The sequence below is a fragment of the Acinonyx jubatus genome, chromosome F2 (genome assembly GCF_027475565.1).
Source record: "Acinonyx jubatus isolate Ajub_Pintada_27869175 chromosome F2, VMU_Ajub_asm_v1.0, whole genome shotgun sequence".
Lineage (NCBI taxonomy): Eukaryota > Metazoa > Chordata > Mammalia > Carnivora > Felidae > Acinonyx > Acinonyx jubatus.
The window spans coordinates 20930477-20946162 of NC_069394.1; the positions used below are offsets into that span (position 1 = coordinate 20930477).

The window sequence follows — 15686 nt, forward strand, 5'->3', positions numbered from 1 at the left end:
GCATATGTATATTTATGCATATATGCATATGTTGGGTATGTGTATTTATGCATATATGCATATGTGTGTGTTTATGCATGTGTGCATATATTATGCATATGCATATATATGAAAACATTATTTTGTTATTTCTTCTGTTGTCTTAGTTTACATTGGACTTTTTTTTTTTCAACGTTTATTTATTTTTGGGACAGAGAGAGACAGAGCATGAACGGGCGAGGGGCAGAGAGAGAGGGAGACACAGAATCGGAAACAGGCTCCAGGCTCTGAGCCATCAGCCCAGAGCCCGACGCGGGGCTCGAACTCACGGACCGCGAGATCGTGACCTGGCTGAAGTCGGACGCTTCACCGACTGCGCCACCCAGGCGCCCCTACATTGGACTTTTTTTGTTGTTGTTTCTTTTATTCCTCTTCTCTCTCTCTCTCTCTCTCTCTTTTTTTTTTAAGTGGGGGCTAGTTTTACTATACAATCAGTCGGAGTTTTTCTTTGATTCACTTTTCCTTCCCTATCCCACTCCAGGAATTTGGAAGGTATGGTACTTTTTTTAAGTTCCTCTGATAGTTACTATTGAATTTTTAAATAAGAGTGATGCTTAAAACCCATGTTCTAAACTTATGTCTCTCAAATTATCAGTGTCAAGCATGAAACAGTGTCTGTTGACTCACCACTTTTTTATAAGTGGAAGATGACTGCAGGTTCCTTCCTCCAGCTGGCCATACGCACCGCCCCTCCCACCCAGTTTTTGTTGCTCTGCTGGGAGATTGATATCCTGGATTGTAGTAGCTAGGGTCTGGAATAACTAAATCACTGATCCTCGTGTAATTGGACGTCTTGTTTCAAGAATGACAGTGTTTACATTCTTCATGGAAATGATGCTATTTAGCAATGTCTGCATTCCATTTTCCGTGCTCTTGCCTAATCTCAGTTACCATAGAGAACATCAGTGTTCTAGAACCGTTTCTCAGCTGAAAATGTCTTCTCGTTGCCTTCCATTTCATACTGACAGCAGCTTGAGCAGATAATAGAATTTGGGAATCATAGCCTAAGCATTCTCCCTGGAAACTAGGTGGACACACTCCACCAACTTCTTTTTCTTTTATGTTATATTTTTTTTCCTGGATTGGGGGAAGATTTTTTTTTTTTAGACTTACTATTGAAAGCATCTAAATGTTTATCAGTTTTCACTGAGTCCTCAGTAAAAACCTTTTACACTAGAGATATTTTTTTTCATTTCCAGGAAATTTCCTGCAATATACATTTTTGAGATTGTTTCTGTTGCATTGGCTCAGACTGCTTCCTCTTTTATTCCCATTATACACCTGTTACAGATTCTGTTTTGGTGATTCCAGCCCGTCTATTCCTCTTCCATCGTTCCACTTGTTTTTTGTTTTTTGTTTTTTTTTTCCTCCTTCTGAACTCTGGGTGATTGTCTTAAGTTTGTACTCACCAGTTTCCAAACCAGATTGATTTTTGGATCCACTTCAGGGAATTTTTGTAAATATAGATTTCATAGCTACACCCGAGGCCCACTGATTCAAAATCTCCTATATTTCACCCTAGGAATGTGTATTTTAAGTATGCCCCCCCCCCCAGGTTATCTGGGTTTGGGAGCCACTGTCCTATTTCACTAATCTAATTCCATTTAATTCAGGGACGATTCTCCCCTTTACTGCTTTTCATGCAGTTTTAAATTCTGCAATGGAATTATTTGCTTGCTTGTATTCTTTTCATAAAATCCCTTTTTTATCTCTGTTTGTTGCCTCATTACCTCTCTTATAGCAACATGGTGTGTTGAGTAATTACCTTGAGAATACAAAGTGGTTACTCTTAAACTTTTGTCTTTGTCTTATGGCAATTCTTTTCTAAAGTGTGCTATTCTTTTCTCTTTTATGTGTTACATTTAGTCCCTTGTGTTTATATTATGTGTATAATTTGTGTTGTGGAACTTTTTTTATTCTGTGCTAGGGCCTATTTGATAGCTCACTGTTCAATGGTGCCTTAGGTGATTTCTCTGCATCCCCAGGCACTCTTCCCTTGAGGGCTAGCTGATATGCCTTTACAAGTCTTGTCATTCAGCAGTCTGAGGAGCATGGAAAGGAGCCAGCTTTATGAGTAGACCCAGCGATAGAATTTTGCTTTACTCAGCATTTCCTACATATCTGGGGGCTCTTGAATCAAGACCAGTTCCTCCACATCTTGGGTGTGCAGTTGACCCTGCCCAGTATTCTGCGTACCTAGCATGGCTACCTCTACTAATATCTGTCGATCTGAGTTAGGTAGAACTTACATGAGTTGGAGCAGTATCCTATCTAGTTCGAGGATGTTTCTCCTGGTGTTTTGTTTTGTTTTGTTTTGTTTTGTTTTGTTTTGTTTTGTTTGTGTGGAATGGCCACATTGTTGACAATTGGGTTAGAGAAAAATCCCCACTTTTGCTGGAGGTGCATGTGATCGGGCCATGTGCATTTCTTCCCCAGACTGCATGTTCCACGTTGTTCCTGTTAGTGAGCCTTCTACCTCCTGTAGACTACAGTTGGCCCCAGATCTCAAACCTCTACAGAGAGAACCTATCCTCTGGTTGTCAGAGTAAGTCCACAAGAAAAGGCAAGTAATAGCCAAACACTGGAAAAAAGCTCAGTATCCATGTGCAGCTGTGGTTAATGAATTGTGTATTTGTACAATGGAGTGCAAACCCTAATAGCCACATGCTATTTTAACATATGGACAAAGGTCAGAAACAAAGTTGAACAAGAGTCGAATGGAAGACCCCAAACAGCTGTGCCTCACCCTGAGAATGGGAACTGGTATGTCTTCCCTCAGTTTGAGGCCATCTACATGGTGGCAGATGCAGGTTTCTAGATGCTTGTAAAACAGCTGTGTTAGGTGACCTAGTTCAGATACGGAGAGGCTATTCCCCATTTTCTCTTTGCATTTCTGAAAGGAGGAAGGTGGGAAGCTGGCTTTAATGAGAGATTCTTCCCCCCAAACACAGAATAACTACGCTTATACACAGGGCATTGTTACTGGTAGCATGGGGATGAACAGTGCAGGCCATTTTCAAGCAGTACCGTGTGCATACATTTTCTTTAGAGGTATGGTTAGTGCCATGATGCCTGCAGGGCTGAGGACAGTGAAGCTTGGTGAACTGAATGGATTTATCCCTCTTGCTGTCAAAGACAGAAGCCGAATTCAAACAGAGTCCAGAGTCCCCTCGCTGTCCAGTACATCACAATGCCTGATGCTTCAAATCTATATAGTCAACTCAAGCTGAAAGATACTTCCAATCATTCAACAAATATTTATTGAGTGCCTGTTATATGCTGGGCCAGGTGCTGAAGACACAGCATTGAACCAGACATATCTTTTTACTGCTGTCATGACACTTAAAATATTGAATGGAACATAGACATTAAAGAATTACATGAAAAGCCATTAAATAACAGTTGGGAAGAAGATACTGTATGATAGTAGGAAAGGGGAGGAACCTAGACAGGGTCAGGAGAAGGATTTCTTAAGTGACCATTAATAGGAACCCCAGGGGCGACCGGGTGGCTCAGTCGGTTAAGCGGCCGACTTCAGCTCAGGTCATGTTCTCGCAGTGTGTGAGTTTGAGCCCGGCGTCGGGCTCTGTGCTGACAGCTCAGAGCCTGACGCCTGTTTCAGATTCTGTGTCTCCCTCTCTCTGACCCTCCCCCATTCATGCTCTGTCTCTCTCTGTCTCAAAAATAAATAAAGGTTAAAAAAATAATTAATTAATTAATTAATTTAAAAAAATAGGAGCCCCAATTGATAAACAAGTTAAGCAAAGAAACAAGGAAAACGGTAATACAATAAAGTCACAGCCAGTAGGAAGAGCCCAGAGGCTGGCAAGGACTTGGCAAACTAAAGGAATTAGCATAAAGGCATAGTGAAGAAGGTAGGCAGTGGCCAAAGACGAGGGGAAAACTCGCTGCAGAGCCATGGCAGCCACAATGACAGGATTTGGGTGTCACATTAAAAGTAAGGGCAGGTTTCCACAGGGTTTAAAAGTGGGAAGGGAATGTGGTCTTATCCATTGTTACCTACTAAAAAGAGGGTGAAGAGAGCAGACCAGCTTATTCCTGAGCCACAGTATAATTGGGAATGTTTAATGACCTGTTACATTATTGTAGATTTGCTTATAAATATCTAGCATCTAAAAGACTACTCTCAGTCTACAGATTAAAAATTGAACATAGACTTGGCAAGCCTTAAAAGACATCCCTGATCACAATTTTTCAAGTTGAAAATTTGTTTTCTGAATCAGGATCATGATGAAACCCCCACGGATCTTGCCACAGCTCACCACCTTTGCTGCTCAGACGTGGCTGCCCTCCTGCCCGCGAAAGATTGTGTTCATGACCCGAGGGTGGCTTAGGCTCTTCAATAGACCAAGGGAATCTACCACATAGCAGAATGGATAGTACTTTATTTTAAATCAACATTTTATTTTTATAGATTCTCACTCAATGACTATAAAGAGTCCATTCAGTAGATCTTTTTCATATCAGAGAATTAATTTTTTTAATGTTTATTTATTTATTTTTGAGAGAGAGAACACAAGCAGGGGAGAGGCAGAGGGAGACACAGAATCTGAAGCAGGCTTCAGGCTTTGAGCTGTCAGCACAGAGCCCGACGCGGGGCTCAAACCCACGAACTGTGAGATAATGAACTGAGCCAAAGTCGGACACTAAACTGACTGAGCCACCCTGGTGCCCCGAGAATTAATTTCAATATAACTTCATTTGATTGCCTGCCATCCTTCCTCTCCTCTCCCCACTTCCTCTGACATTTACTCATTGTTTCTTCAGAGGCTGGAAGATAACTAATTACTTTCCAGAATAATGTGACCTACAGTGACGAATGGTCTGATTCACACCTGTTTATTGAGTACCTATGGCATGGAGGTACTGCATCATACACTTTGACAATGAGTGACAAAGATGAATGAGCCAGGTTTTCTGCCTACAAGAAGCCTCCAGTTCCAGAGGAGATCAGAGGATCACAACAGGCTGTATATAAGTGCTACCCAGATGGCTAACACAGTCAGGATTTTCAGAAGCAAGAGTGAAACAAGGAGGACTTTTAGTTACCTGGGTCTCTGGCAATAAGGAACTATACTTAGGAGATTATTTTCAAAATATATATTGAAATTCCATGCTTCTGAAAATTGATTATGTCAGAATTCTGAGCACTCCATTCATGTATTCCCTATGTAATTCCTTTCACTGAGTCGATCTCTTTGAACAAATCTTCTCTAAACCAGCAGTGCATCTTTGGGAATCACTCACTTGTGTGCGGGTTTGCAGGCCATCATGTGGTTACTCCCTGGGAAGGATCAAAATAGCTATTGTCTAGCTCTCATTTTTTATTTCCTTCACCGTAAATGGGATGTAAAGCTGTCAATGTTAAGCTAATTATACTTAAGCTTTTATTTTCTGCTGCTAAATGGAATCATGTAGAAAGTACCCCCCACCCCAGAAAATGGGACATTTAATTGCAGTAATCATTGTGACATTAGGTGAAGCACCTTGCTATCCTTTAGAACCTCCTTGCCATAAAGTGTCTGACTAGCCAGGGAACCATGTGCAGGTCCCTAGAAATACAGTGTGTGTAATACTTAGTAGAAATCCCCTTAGGCCACAAGGTAGCAGTTCCTTAGTGAGGGGGCCAGGGAAGGGGAGGTGATCTCTGTATATACCAATTCCAGTACAGATTAATGAAATTTTAACCTCACGAACATACATTCCTAAATAAGCTACAGTGGTTCATGCTGCCTCTTCTTGGTGCCTAGCTATCATCCTCCTAGAATCTGAAACAATATGATTCACACTCTTGGCCATCAGGCCAGAAGAAAGCGTGACCTGGAATATACTTTGGGTATTAAAATACAGAATCTTCCCTAAGTCACCCCCAGCTTGGGACCCTGAGGTTTTGGCCTCTTTTAGGAGGTGAAATTTCATGGCTTACCCCTCAGTTATGGTGACTTTATGCCAGTCCAGGCCCAAAGATAATTGCTCTGAAATTCTTTACGAGGAAACCTTATTTATCATTTGCATATTAGATCCCCTACAACGGACTGGCAGGCATCAGAGTCAGTCTGTCCTCTGGCTGTAACTTCTACGTGTGCACACACACACACACGCGAACCAATTTGACACAGTGGAGCAGGGTGCTGTTATCGAGAAATTGAAGCACTGGGTGTGATTAAATAAGATCACACATCTCATTCTCTCCTTAATTTCACATCACTTTTCAGCAGCTGAATCCACGTGCTCCTCCCATGGCGTCAGGCCACATTGTGCATTTTTAGTATGCCCAGCAGAGCGGTGGCAAAATGTTTCCAAAGTAAGCCACCCTGCTGGGCTGCTGTGAGTCAAATCTGCTTTGTCTCCAAATTATTCACTATTGCTAGATCCGGTTTGTTAATCTGCTCATTTCCCTAGAAGGTAAGACTTCTGGCACTTCGACATCATTGATGCTCAGTTTCAACTAAAAGTAGTTGCAAAGCATAGAGAAGACTACAGTCAAAGATAGACACACAAGTAGCAGTCTTCACAACACTTCTTCTTAGCCCCTCTTGTTTCCTCCCCAGCTCCGCCACATCTTCACACCCACCCCGATGCTCTCTGCCTCTAGGATTAGGAATTGGAAATGGCATTAATGTATTGTGTTTGCAAGCATGTCCTGAGAACTACATGTGTGGCATTCTTGATACCACTGAAAACTGAAATTGAGGCAAGGCGGGCATTTCTGAGATTAGGGTTTAGCGTGTCTGACCCTGCTGTTTAGCAGTTCAGGACCACCAGGAATAAAGCAGCATCCCTGAGAGGAGAAGCTAGCAGGGATCACGTGGCACCCCCAGCATGGTGGTAAGCACCATCATAGATGCAGTCTCTAAAGACAAAGGAATAGCTGTCGTTCACAGCTGTGTGTGTGTGTACCCTTCCTTTGTAGCCAGAGGCCAATCCCAATGACTAGTCATGGGTCAACTGTGTAGCATGGTGTGGGTTAATTCATTCCACAAAGACAGATGGAAAGCCTATTTGCCAGGTGCTGTCCTAGGTGGCACAGAGCAAACACCTCACTGCTCTGAGGAAGCTTATCCACTCTTCCTGATCTGACCTCTGCTTACTTCTCCATTCTCATCCACTCATCCATTCACCACCAGCATGCTCTGCTAGCATCCTAACAGTAACTTGCATGCCCATGAGTATCGTGTACTTTCTTGCTTTCATTCATTCAGGTCCATGTGCTTGGGAAGCCTGAACCCACCTCTGCCCCATTACCTGCCTAACTCCCAGCCAGATGTTGGGTCTCATTTCCTCCAGCTACTGCCCCAGGCCTCACCTCTCCTCTGAGCTCACCATAGTATCTCTTCTTGTCTTTCATCCCTACTTTAACCTTTTCAGGGGTAGAGACTGTGTCTTATGGTCCACGTTATGTTTAACACATAATAGGAACTCAATAAATATTTGTTGAATTAATCATTGAATTCACTTATAGCCTTGAATAAGATCCATATGCACTCATCTGCCCCCCATGTAATTTTTGTAAGACCCACAAGATAGCTCTTAAATTGCAAGTGAAGAGATTGTGACATTTATAATCGTGATCACCCTAATCATAGTGAGAATTGAGACCCCCCATGTACTTTCTTATGAAAATCACCTCTTCTCCCTGGTATACTTTTTAATAAGAGTGGAACCCCTTGGCAAAATTAAATTGGAACTGTTAGAAATATTAGGTGATTCTTTGTTGGAATCACTTCTGGAGAATTACCAAGCCTTTGCTTTCCTTACCAAGTACAAATTAAAAGTTACTTTAAAAATAATAAGAAGAAACAGATTTACATCTAAGAAAAGTAGGCATGCACATAGATAGAAAGCACTGGGTGAAAATGAAAGCTGTGTTTGGACGGTGAGATTAAGGGTCTGTTTTCCTTTTTTAAAATGTTTGATACTTTATAATTTATTTTGATGGAAAAAGTGTTAAAAAGAAAAACAAGAATCTTCTTGAAGAAGCTCATATCTAGGGGTTTTGCTTTACCTGTATGAATTCAAGTGAATCAAACGTTTTCCCTGACCCAACAAATATTTTGTCAGTGCTATAGTGTTGGATATAATTTTTTTTATCTCAGCCTTTTTTCAGCAAGATGTTCATTGATGCATTCATTCATTCATTCAACAAATAAATATTAAATATCTACTATGCGTCAGGCACTTAAGTATGCACTTTTCTCTATTAATAGTAATGGTGATTTGCAATAGATACATTTCTCAAATCATTACATTGTATACCTTTAACATACGGTGTTGTATGTCAACTACATCTCAATAAAGCTAGAAAAAAATAATGATGACTTGAGAGTACTTGCTCCTTCTCAAAGCTCTTTCCCATACATTAGGCATATTATCACAATCCTATAAAGTAAATAGGACTTGTGTATGAGTCACAAATACACTAGCTGCTCTAACAAATATACTCCGGAAAGCGAGTGGCTTAATTCTCTCTTATTTAACAACCCTAGCCGAAGGTTGCAGATCAGGGACTGACTGCTTTACATAGCCATTTAGGGACCCAGGCTCATAGCAGCTCTGCCACCTTTAATAAGCCACTTTTGAGATTGCCCTGGTCCGCACCATTCAAACCTGGAAGTAAAGGGCCTTGACCAAGTAAACACAGGTTACAAATGACACTTGTGCTTACATTCTGCTAGCAAGACTTTAATCGCATAACCACACAAGCCTTGAGGGGAATTTGGAAGTGTAGCCTACTCCTGTATTCAGGGTTGAAGGGAAGAATAGATTTTGCTTGGTAGCAGCAGATGTTTTTAAATTGCTATTTGTAGGTTGAAAACAACTAAGGCTCAAAGAGGTTGACCTGCTTACGATCACCCAGTCAAACACGAAAAATCAGAATTAGAAGTCAGGATCCTAAATGCTGGACCAAGATCTTTTCCATCATGTGTTGCCTAGAAGTGAAGTGACAGCAGAATACTGGCTTTGGAGACACATCACCTGTGGATTTCCTAGGCACGGCCTGCATGAATCTGAATAGTCATAGCACAGCTCAGAATTTGACATACTTGTCCTGCTTTACTTGATTCAGTCTAGACCAAAGAGGGGATCCTCCTAGTGTTTGAGGAAAGGCTAAATGCTACCTTGCAGACATTTTAATGTAAGCAATGTGTTTGGCTTTCCAACGCCTCTAAAAACAAATCTGAGAACAATCTTAATAAAATCCATACCCACGTTGTAAGTTGAAGCACTGTTCACAGGCATTAATATAGCCAGGGTGTCCCTGTTTCTTTCCTCAGTTTCTCCCTATCCAGTGGCTCATTTAATGACTGTTGATGGAGAGTTTGTGATGTGGCGGGCACAGGGCTACACAGATGATCAAGACAGACACAAGCCCAGCCATGATGGAGCTCATTGTAGAGAATAATGGTGGAAGGCCTCTTTGGACATAGCTTTTGGGAAAGCATTTCTGAGCGATAATATTTAAGCTGAGCCCCAAAGGATGAGAAAGAGTCAGTTATGTGAAGAATAGATGGGGAGAGTCTCTCAGAAAAACATGGTATGAGCAGCAGTCTGAGCAAGAATGTGGAACATTCAAGGAAGTGAAGGTGTCCCATGCAGCTAGGGGTATTGAGTGAGTGGAAAGTGGTCAAGATGATAATGGCTAAAGTATGCTTATTATACCCACACAACCTATGAGGTGGGTTCCTGCTGTCATCCCCACTTTACACATAAGGAAACTGAGGAATAAAGAAGTTAAGTGGCTAAATAATTTGCAAAGTGTCACACAGCTAGTGAACGAGGCCAAGATTCAAACTCAAGGAGTCTAGACTTGTGGAATCACTGTGTTGTACACCTGAAACTATGTGATAATGCCAACCATACTTCAGTTAAAAAAAAAACTCAAAGGGTCTAGTTCCAGAGGCTACCCTTGTACCATCGCGTTACACTTCCATACCACCAAAGGAAGACTCAAAACTTTCCAGTCTCCATGAACAATTTTTCTCTCCTTTAATTAAAAACAAAAGCAACAAACCACCTCTTTCTCTTAGCTGAATAGTCTTAACCTAAGATTTCTAGATCCTTCCCTACTCCAGCGGAGCCATGGATAGAATTTAGTGGAGCTGATGAATTTAGATGTATGTATATATAATATTTTACAGAATACTGTATTACATATATTGTATATTTAATCAACTTTTACTGAAATTTAACATTTTATTATGAATGTAACAAAACCTCAGTATTCTTAGCAGTTTATGTGACTTTGTCACTAGAAACACAAGGTTTAATCGCATAAAGATTTCTTGAAACATCATCGGCACTCATCACTACTGCCAAATTACAAAAGTTATTTCTGCCAATAGATTTTACTCTTTAATGCATTGACAAAGATACACATGTATTGTTAAACCACAAATTCTTAAAACTGTTTTGATAGGTGTTTTTTTTTTAATATAAGTTGTGTATTTTGTAATCTTACTATTTTCTTTCTGCATTTAAAAAGATTCTTGAGAGGGAATTCATAGGCTTTCCCAGACTGCCAAATAAATATCAGTTTATAACCCCTTGAAAATTTTTCTGTGACTTTAACAATCTTTCCCTGGGCCACAGCTTCCACCAGAAGTGATTGGGCTGACTTACAACTTAAAATTCAAATTTTAATGGTGTTTCTCTCTCAGTGTGGAACCTGTTGAAAAGGAGTTGAAAAGTAAGACTCCCTTCCTTTAACCCTTTCTATGTTTAAACTTTTGCCCTTCTTTCCTGTGTCACCAGATTTCTAGAATAGTCTGTGGATTGTCTGGATTTTTCTCATGTCCCATTTTTCCATAGCTCTGTTTTCTGGCTTGTCCCCCAAGTTCTTTTCACAAGATCATCACTCTAAGATCATTGGGAGTCCTCTGATGTTAAATGAGTCCTTCTCAGTGTTTCTTTTCCCTGACATCTGTAGAAATTTGCTACTTCTTATCCCTTTTTCTTCAGGGGACCTTCTTGCTTCAGCTTCAGGAAAAATCATTCTCCCTTTCATACCTCCTTCACTGTGTCCTCGCAGGCTGTCCTACTCTCCACTCCTCACAAGTTTCTAAATATTTCTTGTTGGGAAACCACATCTACCCCTCAGACATGACCTGAATCTATACACTAATTATTCTAATCTGAGCTAGTTCTTCTCAATTTCTTTACTCGGTTCCCAGCTCTCCATGGAAAAATTTTACCCTCAGAGCCCAAAGACACCACCAGTGCAGCACACCGAAGGTGAACTCATGCATTGCCTGCTGTCTTGTCCTGCAGCCATGTTTTGATCGTTGACGTGAGACTTTTCCGATTACCCAAGTGAAAAACACCAGGGCTGTCCTCAGTTCATCCCTCCCCATCACCCCTACCTCTGCTGAACATTAGTCTACACTATTGAGGAAGTCGTTTTGATCTGGCCCAAGAGTCATTTGTAGTACTGGGAGGGAAGCAGACTTTCTAGGTATAAGTTTTGTGAGTATAAAATCAATTTATAACCCCTTGAAAATTTCTCTGTGATTTTAACTCTCTTTCCCTGGGCCATAATGGGTGACTTATGACTTAAAATTCAAATATGGATGATTTTCTCTCTTTCTCAGTGTGAAACATGTTGGAAACACAGGCCACATTCCTCTGCCTAGACCTCCTTCTCTTGATGACGAGGGGTTTGTAACCTTTTCCTGATTAGGGCAAGGTGAGAGAGGTGCAGGGGTCAGGAAAGGTCTTATTTGACAAACACTGATAGAAGCCAGCCCACTCTTGAGGGCTGACAAGTGTTTAGTCTGTGATGGGTTCTTCAGACACCACTACCACCCCCATTGCTGGAGATGGCTCACTTGTGGTTCCCGCGACAAGAGAAAATGCATCCGCACTCTTCCACAAGTTTATTTTTCTTAAACCAGCAGCATTTCAGCAATGCATCAGCCTTTCAGCTTTAGTTGTGTTTTTGCCTTTTAAGTGGCTTCTTTTGGGAGGTCTTAGCTCCTCCACACCAGCTCTGTCCTGTGGGATGGCCATGATCTGCCTCATGGGAAATGCTTCTGTAGTCCTTCCCTGACAAACAAGGGCAGACTGTCTCTAGCATGAAAATATTTTGTTTGGTCTGCCACCAGAGCAGTTAGCAAGCCACGGGTCCTGACTCTTTATATGTTTCACTTTGTCCCCCAAACTCCCCGAAACACACACGCCAGGTAGTTTAAGAGATCCCTGGAAGCTTCCTCAGAAGACCTGGCATCACGGAGCAGCCCCTTCTCTCTCTCCTGTACCCCCAAGCAAATAGAGGCAGGGAAGCCTGTCACGGACTCGCACACAGCTTTCTTAATAGAAAACCTCCTTCGCAAACTTTTCCACCAAATTATATATACACTTACAGATTAACTGTATAGGTCACTGAATTTTCACAAATTGTGCACACCCATGAAATAGCACCCAGACCAGGAAATAGAACATGACTAGTAGCCCCAAAGCCTTCCTTGTTGCTTCCTTCCAGTTGCTTCCCCCCGAAGGGTAAACACTGTTCTATATTCTGTTAGTAAAGAATAGTATGATCTGTTTTTGTTCATCATATAAATGGAATCATTCATTATGTACTCTTCGTGTCTGACCTCTTCCATTCAACATTACACTTGAAATTTGTCCACATTGTTGTCTGTAGTTTGAGATGGTTTATTCTCATTGCTCTAAATCGTTCAATGTGTGAACAGATCACAATTATTTACATATTCTGCAGTTCACAGGCATTTGGGTAGTTTCCAGTTTGAGACTATTCTGTGAAAAGGGATACTCTGAGTATTATTAAATATATCTTTGGCGGGGGGCACCTGGGTGGCTCAGTTGGTTAAGCGTCTGACTCTTGATTTTGGCTCAGGTCATGATCTCACAGTTGGTGGATTTGAGCATTGCATCAGACTCCATGTTGACATTGTGGAGCCTGCTTGGAATTCTTTCTCTCTCTGTCTCTCTCTCTCTCAAAATAAAATAAACTTAAAAAAATATGTCTTTGGGTGATAAAATTACACATTTTAGTTGGTACATCCTAGAAGTGGATTTGCTGAGTCATTGGGTGTATGATGTGTTGGTTTGCTAAGGCTGCCATAACCAAGTAGTACCACAAACTGGCTGACATAAACAACAGAAGCTTGTATTCTCACAGCTCTGGAAGCTGGAAGTCTGAAATAAAGGAGTTGGTAGGGTTGATTTCTTCTGAAGCCTCTCTCCTTGATTTGTAGATGGCCATCTTCTCCCTCTGTCTTCACCTGGCCTTTCTGTATGTGTCTGTGTCCACATTTACTCCTCTTATAAGGATACCAGTCATATTGGATTAGGGCTCACCCATATGACTTCACTTTACCTTAGTTACCTCCTTACGATCTTGTCTCCAAATATGGTCGCATTCTGAGGTAACAAGCATTTGGACTTCCAATATATGAATTTGGTGGGGGACACAATTCATCTATACTTACGTATTCAGCTTTAGTAGATTCTTCCGCTGTCTCAAAGTGGTTGTACCTATAAACATTCCCTCCAGGAGTGTATGAGACAGTTCTGGATGTTCCACATCTTCACCAACACTTGATTTTTTTTTTAAGGAAATCTTTAACCACAAGATCCCAACCTTTATATGCTCTTGATCACTCTGAAACATAAAGGTAATGGGGCTGGTTTTCATATCTCTTTTGCAAACCTTGTATTGCATGTCCAAAGTATGTGGCATCTGTTATGTTCATGGAAAGTTTCATTCCAACATCATGTTATCTAGTTCTTGAATTTTTGCTTACTTGTTTTTTACATCATTAGGCAGAAAAATAAGTTGGCACCACCAGTACATTTATTATTATTATTATTTTGAAATTTGGCCCTTCCATACCTGGCCCCATATTTGTAGAGTAACTCTGAGAAGTCAGACATTTTCATTCTGGTGTTGGCCCTACAGCTCTAAGGGTGAACCTCTCAGTAGATGTTGCCCCCACCTAGAGGTGTCAGTCAGTCCCAGTGAGGGGTGGCTGCCCACATGTGGCCCGTAGCAGGTCTCTCTTACTCAGCTCCATAGCTGGACTATATGTATCAAAGAACAATAAGCCACGTTTGGATCCCAGATAACTGCCAAAGTACTACTGGGATTGAAGATCTGTGTAACGTAATCCATTCCTTATGGTTGCAAATTCTAAATATTTCTTTTCATGGTTGTCTCTCAGTTTGGTTCAGTCATCTTGAGAAAGGACAAGATTCCTTAGTAGTAATACGGGAATATTGTTATTTAATACCAAACTAAGGTAACTAAGTTTCCCTGTGCTATTCTGTATGTCATCTGTGAGTCGAGTCTGGGAAGAGCAGGAGTTTTGATGTTAGCCTGGCTTTGGAACCTAGCACTGTTTCTTACTGAGTGTGCCTCCTTAGGCATGTCATTTAACCTTTCTGAACCTCAACTTTCCCTGTTATATGCTTCAGATAAAATTATTACCATAAACGTTATTATATTAGATATGTTAAAATACAGCATGACCTACCTAGATATCCACTTTATAAAAGGTTCAATAGAAGCTATAGTGGGAGATGGTCATGTAAGGAGGGAGCAGCAGTTGTGGGAGAGAGGTATAGACATATTCACATGGAGGAGAAAAGACTAATCCACATTAAGCAGTCTTCAAGGACAATATGTCATTAAATGTTATAAAGGCTCTAAGGACTTAGAGAACAGAGCAAAGGTAAGGCTGACGTGGTCACACAAATATTCATGAGCTGAGACAATCTGAGCCTTAAGGAATGGTAAGGACGGACTTATTTCACTTAACATAATACTCTCTAGATTTATTCACGTTGTTGCAAATGGTAAGCTTTCCTTCTTTTTTATGCCTGAGTAATATTCCCTTGTATGTATACCTCATCTTTATCCATTCACCTTTCAATGGACACTTAAGTAGCTTTCAAAATAAGGCTGCAATAATATAGGGGTGCATGTATTTTTTTTATCCATATTTTTTGGTTTTGGGGGGTAAATACCCAGCAGTGGAATTACTGCATTGCATGGTATATGTCTTCACCTATATGTGGAATCCAAAAAAAACAACAAACAAAAACAGAAACAGACTCATACAGAGAACAAACTGGTGGTTGCCAGAAGAAAGGCTATGAAATAGATAAAGGGGATTATAGGGTGTAGACTTCCAGTTATAAAATAAATAAGTCACAGAGATGAAAAGCACAGCATAGAGAATATACTCAATTTTTAAAAAGAATGGTAAGGATTGAGATGTGGACTCCAATAAGAGTTGTGGGACTGTTGTGAATGCTAAGAGGTTATTAAAATAATCCAGAGGGCCACTTGGTTGGCTCGTTCAGTAGAACATGCAACTCTTGATCTTGGGGGTTGTGAGTTTGAGCCCCACATTGGGTGTAGAGATTACTTTAAAAAAATAAATGAAATCTTAAAAATAATCCAGATATGAGAGGGTGAAGGTTTGGAAAGGAGAAGTGATTTCAAGAATGAAGAAGAAATAGCATATTACAAGCCCTTTCTAAGGCAAATAAGATTGAGGAGGCCACCTGATTTCAAGTCCCAATATAAGCAGAATCATAGGATGATACTAAAGACAACACCGAAGAGAAGACAGATAATTAATTACCTTTCAGACACATTA

General features: G+C 40.8%; 1 protein-coding gene and 1 long non-coding RNA gene across 9 annotated transcripts in view; one reads left to right on the forward strand and one right to left on the reverse strand.

The window, feature by feature from the left end:
- The window catches only part of LOC113600596 (uncharacterized), a 34522-nt gene extending 33593 nt beyond the window's left edge, over positions 1 to 929 (reverse strand). For 2 of the 3 annotated variants that reach the window (XR_003421663.2, XR_008292554.1), the window contains exon 1: positions 667 to 929. This is a non-coding gene — a long non-coding RNA (uncharacterized LOC113600596). The remainder of the gene's footprint in view (positions 1 to 666) is intronic. The other variant, XR_008292555.1, reaches the window with a different exon arrangement.
- The window catches only part of SAMD12 (sterile alpha motif domain containing 12), a 384200-nt gene that overhangs the window by 258402 nt on the left and 110112 nt on the right, over positions 1 to 15686 (forward strand). The gene's annotated exons all lie outside the window — the stretch shown is intronic.